At 42.2% G+C, this 14,134-nt stretch overlaps 1 protein-coding gene across 1 annotated transcript in view; it reads right to left on the bottom strand.

Annotated features, from left to right (window-relative positions):
• ARHGAP39 (Rho GTPase activating protein 39) overlaps positions 1-11,015 on the bottom strand; it is a 360,039-nt gene extending 349,024 nt beyond the window's left edge. Inside the window, 1 exon segment of the mRNA XM_020995146.2 lies at positions 10,674-11,015. The gene's annotated coding sequence lies outside the window, so the exon portion shown is untranslated.
• Positions 11,016-14,134: the final 3,119 nt, after the last annotated feature.

Genomic DNA, 14,134 nt, shown 5'->3' with positions numbered 1-14,134 from the left:
TAATATGGTCAAAGAACTATGTCAATAAAAATAAACGTAGGAACACTGCCTCTTAGTTAAAACAAAAGTGTTCAAGTAGAGTAGATGAATCATATGATACTCCTGGTCCTTATCGGTAGAAACACATTTTACTTCTTTCAGTATTTGAAAAGTTTTTGGAATGCTAAGGAATACTGATAACAAAAATCCAGAAAAAAATGTAGTACAAAGTAGAAATACCTTCAAATTAAGTATCTAAAAAAACTGCATCAATTGATACACCTGGTTCCTTCCAGCATTAATTCCACTCAATAGGCATCTTTTAAGAGCATACTACTTGCAAAGTATTTCCTGTTGAGCATCTTCATGGTGAAATTCCAAGAGAAAAAAGCTATATCCTTCCATAATTCATGGAGCTTTTAACAGTCCATTTCCTTTAAGAAGGCCTTCATAATCAGAAATGGGGTAATAATACTCCTTCTTGCATGAGCCACACTTTTCTAAGTGACTTACTATTTCACTCTTCACCACAAAAAAAAAGTTATATAGCTTATCTACTGTTCACACCTAATGGAAATCCACAGATCCCTAGAATACTCCTCCCCAGAGCAATCTGGCCATGCTACCTCTTCTCAAAAATCTTCAGTGGCTCTCTTAAAGTCCTCCAGAACCTGACTCCAACTTATACTAATTCTCTCCTCTACATGCCAAACCCTTCACTGCACCAAAATTATAAACTGCAAACAGTTCCCCAAATTAAATTTCAAGTCTCCCATCTCTACACCTTTGAATACTGTTCCCCGTGCCTGAAAACATACTGCCTGCCTCATTTCTAACTCTTAAAATGCTAAGCTTCTTTTAAAGGCTCAGTTCAGTTGCCACCTACTAATTACTCAGTTTTTATTGATCTCCCATAGTTCCTTTCTCCGTTCTTCAATACAGGTTTTATCTGCCACCTTCCCAGTAGAAGTTATGCTCCCTGGTGGCAAAGAACTCTTTCATTTTTGCCTCTGTTCTCCCAATACTAGGAGAGTTCCTTCCAAACACAGGGTACTTAATAAATATTTGTTAAGTTATTCACCATGTATCAAATATTATGCAATGAAATCTAAACCATTTGAACATGTTAATATAGTTTAATTATGATGGGAATTGCAATCTAGCAATACATAATGAAAATAATTAAATAATCACACCCTTTGACCCAAATAATCCCATTTCCAGAAACAGACCCTGAAAATGTTGGGGTCTTAAACCTCCTTTATGGACAACAAGATAGTCTAGTGGATAGAACACTGGTCAGGAAGACCTGAATTCAAATCCTGCCCACTTCCCTTCTAATAAGTTGCCATAGCCGCTTACTAGGTAAATGACCCTGGCTAAGTCTCAACCTCTCAAAGCTCTCTGTTTCAGTTTCCTCATCTAAAAATGAGGATAGTAACAGCAACTACTTCACAGGGTTGTTGGGAGGATCAAATAAGAGTGTATGAGTAAAGCACATTGCAAACCTTAAAATGCTATCTGTCCAAAGATATTCATATATGCATTACACATAACTGCAAAAAACTAGAACTTAATCATCCAATGGTTAAACAAAATTGCAGCACCTTAATGTGATAGAAAGTTATAATACAATTAAAAAGGACAAGTAGGAGGAATACAAAGGAATATAGAAAGACATTTATGAAATAATGCATTGGAAAAATAAGAGAATTGGAAAGCCTGTGATAGCAGCAAGCAAGAATGAAGATAAAGGGACAACAAAAAAATTGATGAGGACATAGAAGGACTGACAGAAAAGTGGTTATGGTACTTTATACATGAAAATTAAACACTTACCAATCAAGTTTGGTATTTTGCATTGGTATGTAATATTAAGTCAAGGACATCTCCAGTCATCCTGATCTATATCTTGCCACTGGACCCAGATGGCTACAGAGAAGAAAGTGACGCTGGTGACTTTGCACAGCCTCTCTCACTTAAACCCAATTCACTTGCAAGCCATGGCATTATCTTTCTGATGTCATGGTCCTCTTTGAGAATGAAGGACAAACTACAACAACATAGTATTCAGTTCATAATAAAACTTTTTTAAGCCTATGAGCTTTGAAACTCATCCAGACTAATAAAAGCTCAAGAATCTCAAAAAGAATAAGGGTTTTATTCGTAAGCCTAGCACTTGATGTTGTTGTTCAATCGTTTTAGTCATATCCGACTCTCTGTGACCCCATTTGGGGTGTTCTTGGCAAAGAGTGATTTGCCATTTCCTTCTCCAGCTTATCTTACATATGAGGAAACTGAGGCAAACAGGGTTAAGTGATTTGTCCAGGGTCACACAGCTAGTTAAGTGTCTGAGGCCAGATTTGTACTCAGGAAGACGAGTCTTCCTAACTCTGGGACCTATCCATTGCACAACCTATTTGCCCACTGTTACTCATAATTGTATATTAACATCTCGGGCCATATGTTTTCTTACTAGCTTTTTTTCTTGGATTTGATCTCCTAGGAACTTCTAGGTGTCTCAACTGCCTTTGTTCTTAATGGTTGATACTCATTATGATATCTGTCATAGTAAATACATATACACGTATATGGAGGGAGAGAAAGATAAAGAGAGACAGAGCTGGAGTTATCTCCATCATCCTTCCTTTTTGTTTTTAAGTCTTATCCCTTTATACTTTAAAGGTCTTAAAGCCAAACTTACCTCCCTAGCTCCCAGAATTCAAACTGGCTCCCAATTCCTGACAATATCCATCAATCTCCCAATCATTCAGGCTTGAAACCTCATATCTAGTTACCAAAACTTGTCAAGTCCTTCATCAAAAAAAGTGGGGGGAAAAAATCTATTAGGCAACTACTGTGTACTAGGCACTGTAAATGCTAGAGATACAAAGACAGGAAATAAAATAATTCCTGCCCTTAAAGGGTTTACATTCTATCAGGGAGAATAACATGGACACATATAAAAGTACATACAAAGTAAAAATAAGGTAATTTGTGGAGATGGGGGTTGTTACTAAGCACATGGAGAGCAGGAAAGGCCTTATGTAGGAGGCAGTATTTGATGTGAGCTTTGAAGGAAGTTTGGAGTTCAAAGAGGTAGAGGTGAGGTTTGAGTACATTCAACCTTTGAAAAGGCACAGTGATGGGAGACAACGTTTCAAAATGGAAAAAAAAAAAAACCCAAACATTACATTTGATCCTGGAGATAACAGGATGCCACTAGAATTTACTGAGCAGGATTTATGACATGGTCACATCTGTTCTTTTGGACTATCACTTTGGCAACTGTGTGGAGGATTGATTAAAGAAAGTGAGACCTGAGGCAGGGAGACCATTTGAGAGGCTACTGCAATAGTACAGGTGAGATGTAATGACAACCTCAACTAGGCCATGTGAGTTGAGAAAAGGGCACAGATACAAGAGATACTGTCAAGGTATTATCAACAAGAAACTTATTGGCTGTGTGGAGTAAGGGTGATATATCAAGGATGACTCTGAGGTTATGAATCTGGATAACTGGAAGGATGATGGTATCCTCTACAGAAACAGGAAAGTCTGTAAGAAGGATAGGCTTGGAGAAAAAAACAATATATCTCAAGTTTGAGATGACTATGAGACATTCAGTTCACAATGGCCAATAGGCATTTGGCAAAGAGGGTCAGGAGTTCAAAAGGATTAGGGCTACATAGATCTGGGAGGCATCTCTGTAGAGACTATAACTGAACCTATGGAAGCTGATGACATCACAGAGCTAGTATAATGCAATAGTTCTTAACCTGGGGTCCAGAGATTCCAACATTCCAAGGGAAGGATGATCCAGCAAAGGAGACTGAAAAGGAGAAGTCAGGTAGGTGGGAGAGGATGGCCAACAGTTATATGTGTTGCAAAAAGTTCAAAAAGGATGAGAACTCAGAAAAGGTCAATTCAGAAAAGGTCACCAGATTTGGAAATTACAGGACCACTGGCAACTTTGGAGAGAACAGTTTCAGTTGTTAAAAGCCAGATTCCAAGGCACTGAGCAGTGAGTAAGATGAGAGTAAGCAGAATCAAAGAGTATAGACCGCATTTTCGGGAACTTTGGTTATGAAATCAAGGAGGGATATAGTATGATAGCTTGAAAAGAAATCAAAAGTGAAAGTTTTTTTAAGGATGCAGGAGACCTGGGAGCATTTGTAAGCAGCAAGTAAGGAGCCAACAGATAGGAAAATACTGAAGAATATGTTTAAGTGCTCAAACTACCCCAACAAAAGGCTATTTAAACATCTAACTCCTATCAGAACTAGAATATATAGGGTAGGATAGTAGTTACTATTATACCTAAACCATATCAAACAGGCTTTCGAAAGGAAGTTAGGGTAGTGTCAGGAACACCTGAGTTCATCATTGTTTTATAGGAAAATGAGTTACAATGTCCAAATAATCAAACCTCCCCATATGACTGATTCATACCTTATACCACTGTCAGATTAATGTTCATGCAACACTATTTTCAACTACAACACTCGAATGGATCTATAATCTCATCAACGTGCATAATTCCCTCTAACAATGCAGAGTGCAAACCATGCATCCATTCCTGCCTCTGTTGTGTGAATCTTGTCCATGTCCTCTCTATAAAATTGGCAGAGGGACAATCAATGTGCTGGGGGCCTTCTTTGAATTCTCTTGACACTCTGTGACTACCAATGGAAAACATGTGCAGTGTGACCAAACTATCCACCACCCCCAATATACTTCTCTGATTACATCCTCTACACCACTCTACCTGAGAAATTAATACCTCCTAACATATTAAAATCTATTCACACCCACAATATGCTCTCTTTTGCCCTTCAAATGATACTCAACTTCAATTCTTCAGAAACTGAAGTATCCCACGTGGTGAGGGTCTCTAATGTCACCCTCCTGCTCAAAAATTCACCACTAGCCATAGGACAAAAATCTATATTCCTTAGCCAACACTGAAGGTGTTCCCACATCCGGGCCCCAACCAATCTTTCCAACTTTCTTTCATGCATTTATTCATGCAAGTCTCTAGCAAGCACCTACCATGCTCGAGGCACTTTAAATGAGAGGCAGTGTCAAGTGGTCAGAAGAACGTTGCATGTGCAATCAGGAGACTCCAAGGGTTACTCCCTTCCACGTTGCTGGTTAGGGGCAAGGCACCTCCCCCATTTCCAATCTAGAAAACCCACTTTTTTGGCCTTCCCTTCACACCAAAGAAGTCTGAATTTTTTTTCTTTTTCTTTTATGGAGTGTTTACAGTATATTACTGTAAAATCTGGGTTAAGTATTTGGTCATAGGCTCTGTGTCATCTGCAGGCCTTTGCATGTTTTCTGCAGCTTCCACAAAACTCCCAAAAAAATTCCCATTCAATTTATTATGCTGACTCTCGATACAAAGAAACCATGATGAGGAAAGTCACGATGAGGAAGGGATAAACTGTAAAGTCCCAGCTTTAGAACTTAAAGTCATTCTTACTATACTGTGTGACCTTGAAAGAGAGCACAGTGGAGTGGAAAGAGAACTGGGTGAACCTGGCCAAGTCCCCTCATGCAAGGTAACTTTCCTTATCTGTAAAAGGGAGACAATGACAATACATACCTCACCAAGTAGCTTTCTTCATACCATACCTGTGATTTCATTGGGAAAAAGAACTCCCAGTGGGGCAATTCTTCATTCACTAATTTCTAGTCTTAGAGAGGTACCTGGGGTACTGAGCGGTTAAACAACTTGCCCAGGGTTATACAGCCAGTATGTGTCAGAAGTGAGACTGAGCCCACACCCGATTTTAAGGCCAGCTCTCAATCCACCAGGATACACTGCCTCTCAAGGCACTTGTGGGTATTAAATAAGAAAATACATGAAATAGTATTTTGCAAACCCTTAAGAACCGCACAAATGTGAGTGACTATAATTACTGGACGTGAACTTCACTTTTCTAGGTTTCAGTTTCCTGATCTGCAAAATGGTGGAACATACCCCGTGCTAGGTACTGCAAAGGACACAAAGTTCTTCAGTGGGCTTACAATCTCGCTGCGGGACAACACCAGTCAAAACATAATATGCCATTAATGCTAAGCCAGAGAATCAGGAAGATGGGGGTTTAAACGCTGCTGCAGATGGACAAGTCACAACCTCTCTGAGTCTTACTTAACTCATCTATAAAACTGGAATAATTAACAGTGCCTACCTAGACTGTGATGAGGACCAGGTGAGATAATACATGTAAAGCACTTTCAAACCTTTAAGTCCAGTCCAACTGACTCTAGCCCAATGCACAATGAGCATTCTCACTTTCTACTTTGGCTCATAGTAATGCCACGATCTGAAATGACCTCCTCTTCCTCAGGTATCTGAATCCTATCTCCATCCTTACAACTCTAGCTTAAGTCCCTCTTCCTCCACAAAGCCTTTCCTAAATAATCTAATGCACAAGAACCTCTTTCCTTCTCTGAACTCCCACAATCCATCTCATACTGCCTGGCGCTATTAATTATCTTTGTACGTCTATGTACTCTCTTTCCCCCAATTTCAAGATTTAAAGATATAGGAGCACAGAAATCAATGTTTCATGTTTCTTTCCCACTACACTGAGCTCATTAAAAGACTGCTGAACTAAAAGTTGGAAAACAGAAACAAAGCAAAGCACTAGAGATAAATAGATGTCTAATATTTAAAGTCTCTTACTATGCCAAAGGAAAAACCCTACAAAGATACCACTGACACCTCATTTTTAAATATTTAAAAGAAAGGTGGGATAAAGCAACAACAAATACAGAACCAAGAACAATCCTTAAGCATGGAATGGGTATAATAAAGAAAAAATAAAACAAGATCCAATGTTGTTTCATAAAAACATAAATCATTCTGAAGCAGATTATTTGCTTTTACAAGGTGTGTACCAAGATTACTGACAAGGAGAAATAATCCTTGTCATAATTTACAGAGGGCATATGAGCAGACTGAGCACTTTAGACCTTTGACTTCGAAGACGGAAATAATAAAATTGTCAACCTACAATTCAGTAATGCTAAAGCACAGTAAGTAAAGAGGTAGATTCATAGAAAGGAAGTAATTAGCAAAAACTTTTTTTTCTTATAGCACCAAAGAACCAACTGGAATCCTGGTTTATATCAAGGGGGTTAATTCAATGAAAGTGGTTATTAAACTGTCCAAGTGAATGCAGAGAACTCCATGAGGAACACTGCTTCCAATTTAAGACTTCCTCCATAGCTAGGAGAAAAGGTTAATACATTTAAAAATAACTTTCTAAAATGTTATTTTAAAATATACTATAGTTTTTTTCCCCTTTTTTGAAATAGTGAAACTTCTCAACTTCAAACCTTAGATTACTAACATATCCATCTTATTTAGGTTGAAACATTTCCCCATAAACAGTAAATACCAGTGTCATAAGGTATAAATAGGATTAGATGTGGTTTTCTATGATGATTCTGAGACACAGAAGAAACAGATAACCCAAACTGAAAAAGGATCATTTCCATCAATTTAGAAGGATTTTCCACCCTTCTCAGAAGCACAGGTCTTAGCAATCCAATTTCTTGTGATAGCACAGTGGAACAGAGATAAGGGTACTACTGATAGGACCCAAACACCTACTTTCTCTTACTTATTTCCTCATTGTAATTTAAAATTAGCCATACAAAAGTCTTTGTTTTAATATTATGAGCAATATCCTATTCAGAAGTATCATATACAATATATTCCATTTTTTGATAGCTATTCAGCTTTAGTTCAACTTAACAGACACACCCAGGAACTAGTTTAAATTTCATTTATCACTTACTTAACATTTATTGTCTACAGTATGCAATGTACTGTATTAATCACATAACAGAAACTACGAATGTTCAGGGCTGAAAGGGATTTCTGAGGCCATCCAGGGCAACCCAAACCTCCTTCTACAACATACACCCAAGTGATCCTCATCCGGCCTTCTGAGGGAGAAAGGTAGAAAACACCATTTGTTACAGTACCATGGAGATACTGTGAACTGATCTTATTTCACTATAAAGTAAGACTAACAAAGTATTTCTATATTAATTTTAAATTAGGCAAATTAGGTAACTAAGAATTGAGGTTTACTTCAATGCTGAGTAAAGATTCTTATAAAAGAACTAGGAAAAAAGATTTTTAAAAAAGATGACCCATCCACACAGACTGATTAGAAGTCAATGTATCTGTACTTTGTACAAGTATGGGAAGCAAAGAAAAAGGCCTCAAGGACACAATGAATTAAGACACAAAATGAATTCAACATTACTATCACACTGTTCGATGTTACTGGGCTCTTGAAGGACTAGTACATCCAAGACCAGCATGCCATTTTACAGATCTGTACCACAAATAAAAGCAAAATACCTTATTAGCAAGTACAGTAAAAACAAGGAGTGAGCCTAATTCTAAAAGCCACACTGGAAAATATCTTACTTTATAGTCACACCTCACAGCATATCTTCTTTCCATTCCTCCACTCCCACCCGCATGACGAAAAGGTAGGCATGGCTCACCAGCAAGCCACCTGCTGTTTACCAAAGTTACCCTGGACATACAGTGTTAAATTTCCTTCAATGGCTTAAAAAGACAGATCACCATATTGCCTGTGCCAGGTAAGATACAGAAGCTTTGCAATTGTAGATTTTTCTGCAGAGGTCACTGGAGGGTTGATCAAACTAGTATCACAGAGAGAGAGAAAAAAATCTACTCTGCAGTTTCTGCAGCTGAAGGCTGCAGAACTTCCAAAGCAGCTGCATGGTGAGTAACAGTACCTAACACACCCACAGCTACCAAGGACACAAAATATGCCACACATTTTAAAATGCAAGGCATTCTAAAGGCCAATAATCTTAAAACCTACATCACAACCAACTCATGGAGCTCAAATCACGTGGATTCCTCACTGTCCAACAAGCACACCCTTTTGACCATTCAGAATCGAGAGGGAACTGCTTTGACATGCCAGACAAAATGGGGAAGAGGGAATGCTCAATCTCCAAAGCTTCCTGCAGATGAACTAGCAGTAATAATCACAGATCTCTTCTCTCCTTCACTTCCCCAAATATAGTCTAACCCCCAATCTAAATCCATGACAAATATTTCCCCTTACTTATTTCCTCCACAAGAGGTCAAAAACCCTAACCCAGAAACCAAAACGTTAACAACAATCAGGAGAGCCACCCTGGGATGTACTTGTCTGCCCTCACCAGCAACCGGAGGTATTAAAATCCCAAATCAATGAAGCTCTTATTAGGTAATAAACTCCCCAAATTCCCCTCTTTTGGAAACCAGGACTCCCCCAATCTACTCAAGAACCAGGTGTCATTACCTGCCCATCCCACACTCCCTAAGAAAACATCTTTCAGGCCACACACATAACTGACTCAAGACCTTGGTCGATACTCCCATCCCACCCACATGATAACCCTCCTCTACCCACCCCCCAAAAACCTAGGCTTACACCACACGCCAATAGTCCTCTACCCCACTTCCTACTGTCCCTTGAAACAAAGGTTAACTCTTCTTTTTTCCCCACCCCATGGAGCTGAGACTCATACACCATCCACTGTGGAACAACACCTTACCAGGCACCCGGCCCTCACCTCTTTTTCCCACCCCCACCCCCCAGACTAGTATAAGTACACGTGTACGCACACACACACACCCTCTCTCTTAACCTCAGGAAAGCCAAGCCTCCTCCCCCAACACACTCTCTTGGGCATCAAGGCCTTCATCCCTTGTGAGGAGGCCACACAATCCCACACATACACACTCTGAACCAAAGAGTTACACACCTTCAGAACCAAGGCACACCCCACTGGAGAAGCAGACCACCTCTGCAACCATAAGCAGAAGGGCCATATCTCACACCTCCAGAAACACAGAGCCCTGGGGCCACCCTTACACAGAGTCCAGATCCAGGGAGGCCCACACCTTCCCCACCCCATCCCCGCTCAAGCCACAGGGGTCAAATCTCCTCAACCACATATTCCACGACCAGAAGGAGACTCCTACCAAAACCTGAGGGGCCTATTCCCTCCCAAAACAGACAAACAGACCCCAGAACCAAGACCCCTCACTCACCCAGAGGGGGCCAGCCCAAACACACATACACCCCACAACCAGAACCCCCACCAGACCCAGATAGGCCCAGCCCCCCACACATACACGCCAGAACCCGGACCACCACCACCCGAACCAAAGCGACTCCCCACATTCAACCTAGAATCAGAACATCCTTCACCAGACCCACAGGGGCCCAGCCCTCGCACAGACCCTAGAACCACGACCCTTCACCACAGCCAGAGAGTCCCCACCCCCCCAAAAGCAGGGCCTCCCACCAGACCCAGACGATTCCTGCCTACCCCCACACAAACCTTACACCCAGAACCCCCCTATCAGAACCAGAGAGACCCAGCCCTCCCACATTCGCCCTTAAACCAGGACCCTCCACGAAAACCAGAAAGCTCACACACCCCTAGAACCAGGGGCCCCCCCACACCCTAAAACCACGGCGCCCCACCAGAAGCAGAAAGGCCCAACCCCCCCCATACACCTCAGAACCAGAGCAAATCCCGTCCCCGGATCTCCCCCCGAACCCCCGCCCCCAATGCCGAGGCCAGGGGTCGTCCCCGCTGCAGCGCAGCGGCCGCCGGCGCGGGGCTCCTACCTCTCCGCCATCTTCCTCCCCGGGCGCTCGCTCTCACAGGGCCGGCGGGGCGCGAGCCGCGGGGGCGGCGGCGGCGGCGGCGGCGCGGACGGAGTCCCTCATCTCGGCCCGGCCCGGCTCGGCTCGTCCAGGCCCGGCCCAGTCCGCGCCGCACAAGGCTCCTGCGGCTGCGGCGGTTGCGGCTCGGGCTGCTGCTGCACGCTGCCTGACGACCCTACCCCCGCCGCTGCCGCTGCCGCTGCCGCTGCGCCACTGCCGCCGCCGCCGCCGCCACCGCCGCTGCTGCCTCCAGATCCTGCGCGGAGCACGGAGCCCGCGCGCGTCCTCCCGTCACCAAGCGCAACCCCCCGCCCTCCTACTCCGCCTCTTGCTCACGCCTCACGCCTCCTCCCCGCAGCCTATTCTCTCCACCGCCAGCCACCGGGCGGCGCCAGGAAAAAGTGGACAGTGGAGGAGCAAGGAGAAAGCGCGACGGCGTGAGCCCTCCCTGCTGGGGATGATGGGAAATGTAGTTCCAGCCTTTCTGACTGCGAAGGGACTGCAGAGGTCATTTGAGATGGAAGAACTTGAACTTTAGATATCATCATTTAGTCCCAAGGGTTTTTAAACTGGGGTGCACGGGTCCATGAGGATATTTGTAAATGCATAAAATAACTAATCTCTAGTTTCCTTGGTAATTTCTATATATTTTACGCATTTACAAATATCCTGAGAAGGGATCCCTAGGTTTCAGGACACAAAAATGGTTTCAGGTCTTTGGACTAGGACGAATCCTATCATTGGAGAGATGAGGAAACTTAGGTCTTGGAAGAGAAAAGCACTTGCCCAAGGCCTAACAGCTAGTTAGGGGCAGAGCAGTCAGTGGAAGAGGAGAAGGGAGACCGCAACATGATATAAAAGAGCACTGACTCTGAGGCCTAAGACATATGGTGCAGGGGATAGAGTTCTGGACCTAGAATCTGGAAGACCTGAGTCTGAGTCACTTACCCTCTCTGAGCCTCAGTTTCTTACTTTGTCAGCCTCAGTTTCCTAAAATGAGCATAATAATAGCACCTACCTTGCAGGGTGCATCACCACCTGCATCACCTTGACCTAGTCGATTAACCTTTTTGAGACTCCAGTGGAGTCATTTATAAAATGAGGGGATTAGATTTGGTGACCTCCAATGCCCTTCTAGCTCTATATCTTTGACCCTAAGACCCTCCATAGTACACAACTGTCTATTTAGCCCCAACTTGAATGATCACCATCTCGCTTGGGATAGTTCTGATTATTAGGAAGCTTTTCCTTACGATAAAATCCGTTTCTCTGTAATATCCATCCCTTGCTCCTACATCTGCTTTCTGAAGCCAAGAAAAATTAATAAAATCTCCCTTCCACGAGACAACTTTTAAAATCAATAACCAAGAAAAAGGTTTTATTAATTACTCACCACTTGCCAAGCTCTAAGGATACAAATACAAAAGAGACAGATCCTGCCCACAGGGAGATTATATTCTTTATTATAATTTAATTTATAAATTATATTAAATTATAATTTAATTTTTAATATCTTTTGGTTTAGGGGGCAGCTAGGTGGCGTAGTGGATAGAGTACTGGCCCTGGATTCAGGAGGACCTGAGTTCAGGTCCAGCCTCAGACACATAACACTTACTAGCTGTGTGACCCTGGGTAAGTCACTTAACCCCATTGCCTAGCAAAAAAAACAAACAAACAAACAAAATATCTTTTGGTTTGTATATATCCCATGTATATCACTTTTGAGGTAGTAAAGAATCGGAAAATAAAACAAGTGCCCATCAACTGGGGAATGGCTAAGCAAACTGTGGTATACTAAGGTTATGAAATATTCCTGAGTCACTGCAAACAACAAATATGCAAAGAATTCAGAATCATGGAATTCAAAGAAACTTGGGAAGACTTGTGTAAAAAGATGCAAAGTGAAGTTAAGAGCCAGAAAAACAACAGACACAATGACTACAACAAAGTAAATGAAGAAAACAATAAATGGAAATAGAATGCTATGCAATTATAATAATTAATCTTGGCCCAAGAGAAGAAATGAGAAAATTCACCCCCATCCCTTCACTAGCAAAGCAGGGAACTAAGGAAATGAAATATTGCATATGTTGTTGGTTAGAGGTGATTTGTCTTTGGGTTTTGCTTGACTATTTTTTCTCTGCTCACTAGGAGAAGGAAGGAAGGAAAATAATTATGACATTAAAAAGCATTAACCAAACTTTTAAAAATATTAAAAAATAGATATCATGTTCCCCATCCCCCTACCCCCCCCAAGCTTCACTCCCTTGCCAAGTCTTCTCCAGGTTCTAGGCCTAACCATCTTGGAAAAGAAGCAGGAGGTGGAACAGATATTTAGTTTGTCAGGCAAGCTACTCTAGTTTGGCAGTACCCCCCAAACCATCAAACCTGCTTCCAGCCCAGCCTTTGTAGCCACCAATGAAGGAAGAAACCATTGTGGAGAAGGGACCTACTTTACTCATCCCCACCACCATCAACTTGATCAACTTCCACTGACAGGCAGCTTTGGACCTGAGCCCTGGGACTGGCAGCACCCCAAAACCACCAATATTGCTTCCAGCCCAGCCTTCATATCCATTATCCAGGGAGGCAGTTTCTGTGGAGAACAGTCTAACCAACCCCACAAACCATCACCCACATAACAGGCAAGCCAATCTAGCAAAACAGGAATGTATCCTAAAGGAGAGAGAGGAAGCAGCAAGTTCCAGGTAAGTCAAGCCACCACCACCACCTTGACTACCATCACCCCTCAGACCCTGATAGAGATATCCTAGGACCCTAAAACCACAAGCCTTGGAAATACCAATGCTTCTCCCCTGTGTCCTCAGCCATTACACTAGGAAACAACCCAATGCTGCCACTACCCCGCAGGGGCTGCAGCCAACAGCTACTAAAGACCCAGAAAGGTGGAGTTCTTGCCACCAAAGTCCTTAGTGATGTCATATGGTTCAACAGAAACTGGTATGATTTTATCAGTGGAAATGACATTCAATAAGAGGCATTGCCATCTCCTTTGACACTGTACCCTAAGGACCATAAGACCTTTCCATCTGACTTGTAGCTGAAACTTTCCATTTATGTTGACTCCTCCATTAAAATGTGAGCTCCTTGACAGCAGGGAAGCTCACTTTCTATATGCATCACCAGCATTTAGCACAATGTTTTGCACACAGTAAGCACTTAATAAATGCTTTTTTTCATTCATTTATTCATTCATTCACATAGCAGGCAAGGGAAGGAACTCTAGTTTTTGTTGCCTAGCACTCCCAACCATTCAAAGATAGGGCTTAGAATTATGGGATCATGGGATTTAGAGGTAAAGAACTCAGTTGACAGGCAGGGACTATATCCTGGTATTCAGAACACCTAACAGTGCTTTGCACATAGAAGGCCTTTAATAAATGTTTGTTGAATCCAAGTAA

Source organism: Phascolarctos cinereus, unplaced genomic scaffold (genome assembly GCF_003287225.1).
Source record: "Phascolarctos cinereus isolate Bilbo 61053 unplaced genomic scaffold, phaCin_HiC Scaffold_4;HRSCAF=312, whole genome shotgun sequence".
Taxonomy (NCBI): domain Eukaryota; kingdom Metazoa; phylum Chordata; class Mammalia; order Diprotodontia; family Phascolarctidae; genus Phascolarctos; species Phascolarctos cinereus.
The sequence above is the reverse complement of the archived record's forward strand: the minus strand, read 5'-3'. Positions and strand labels throughout refer to the sequence as shown.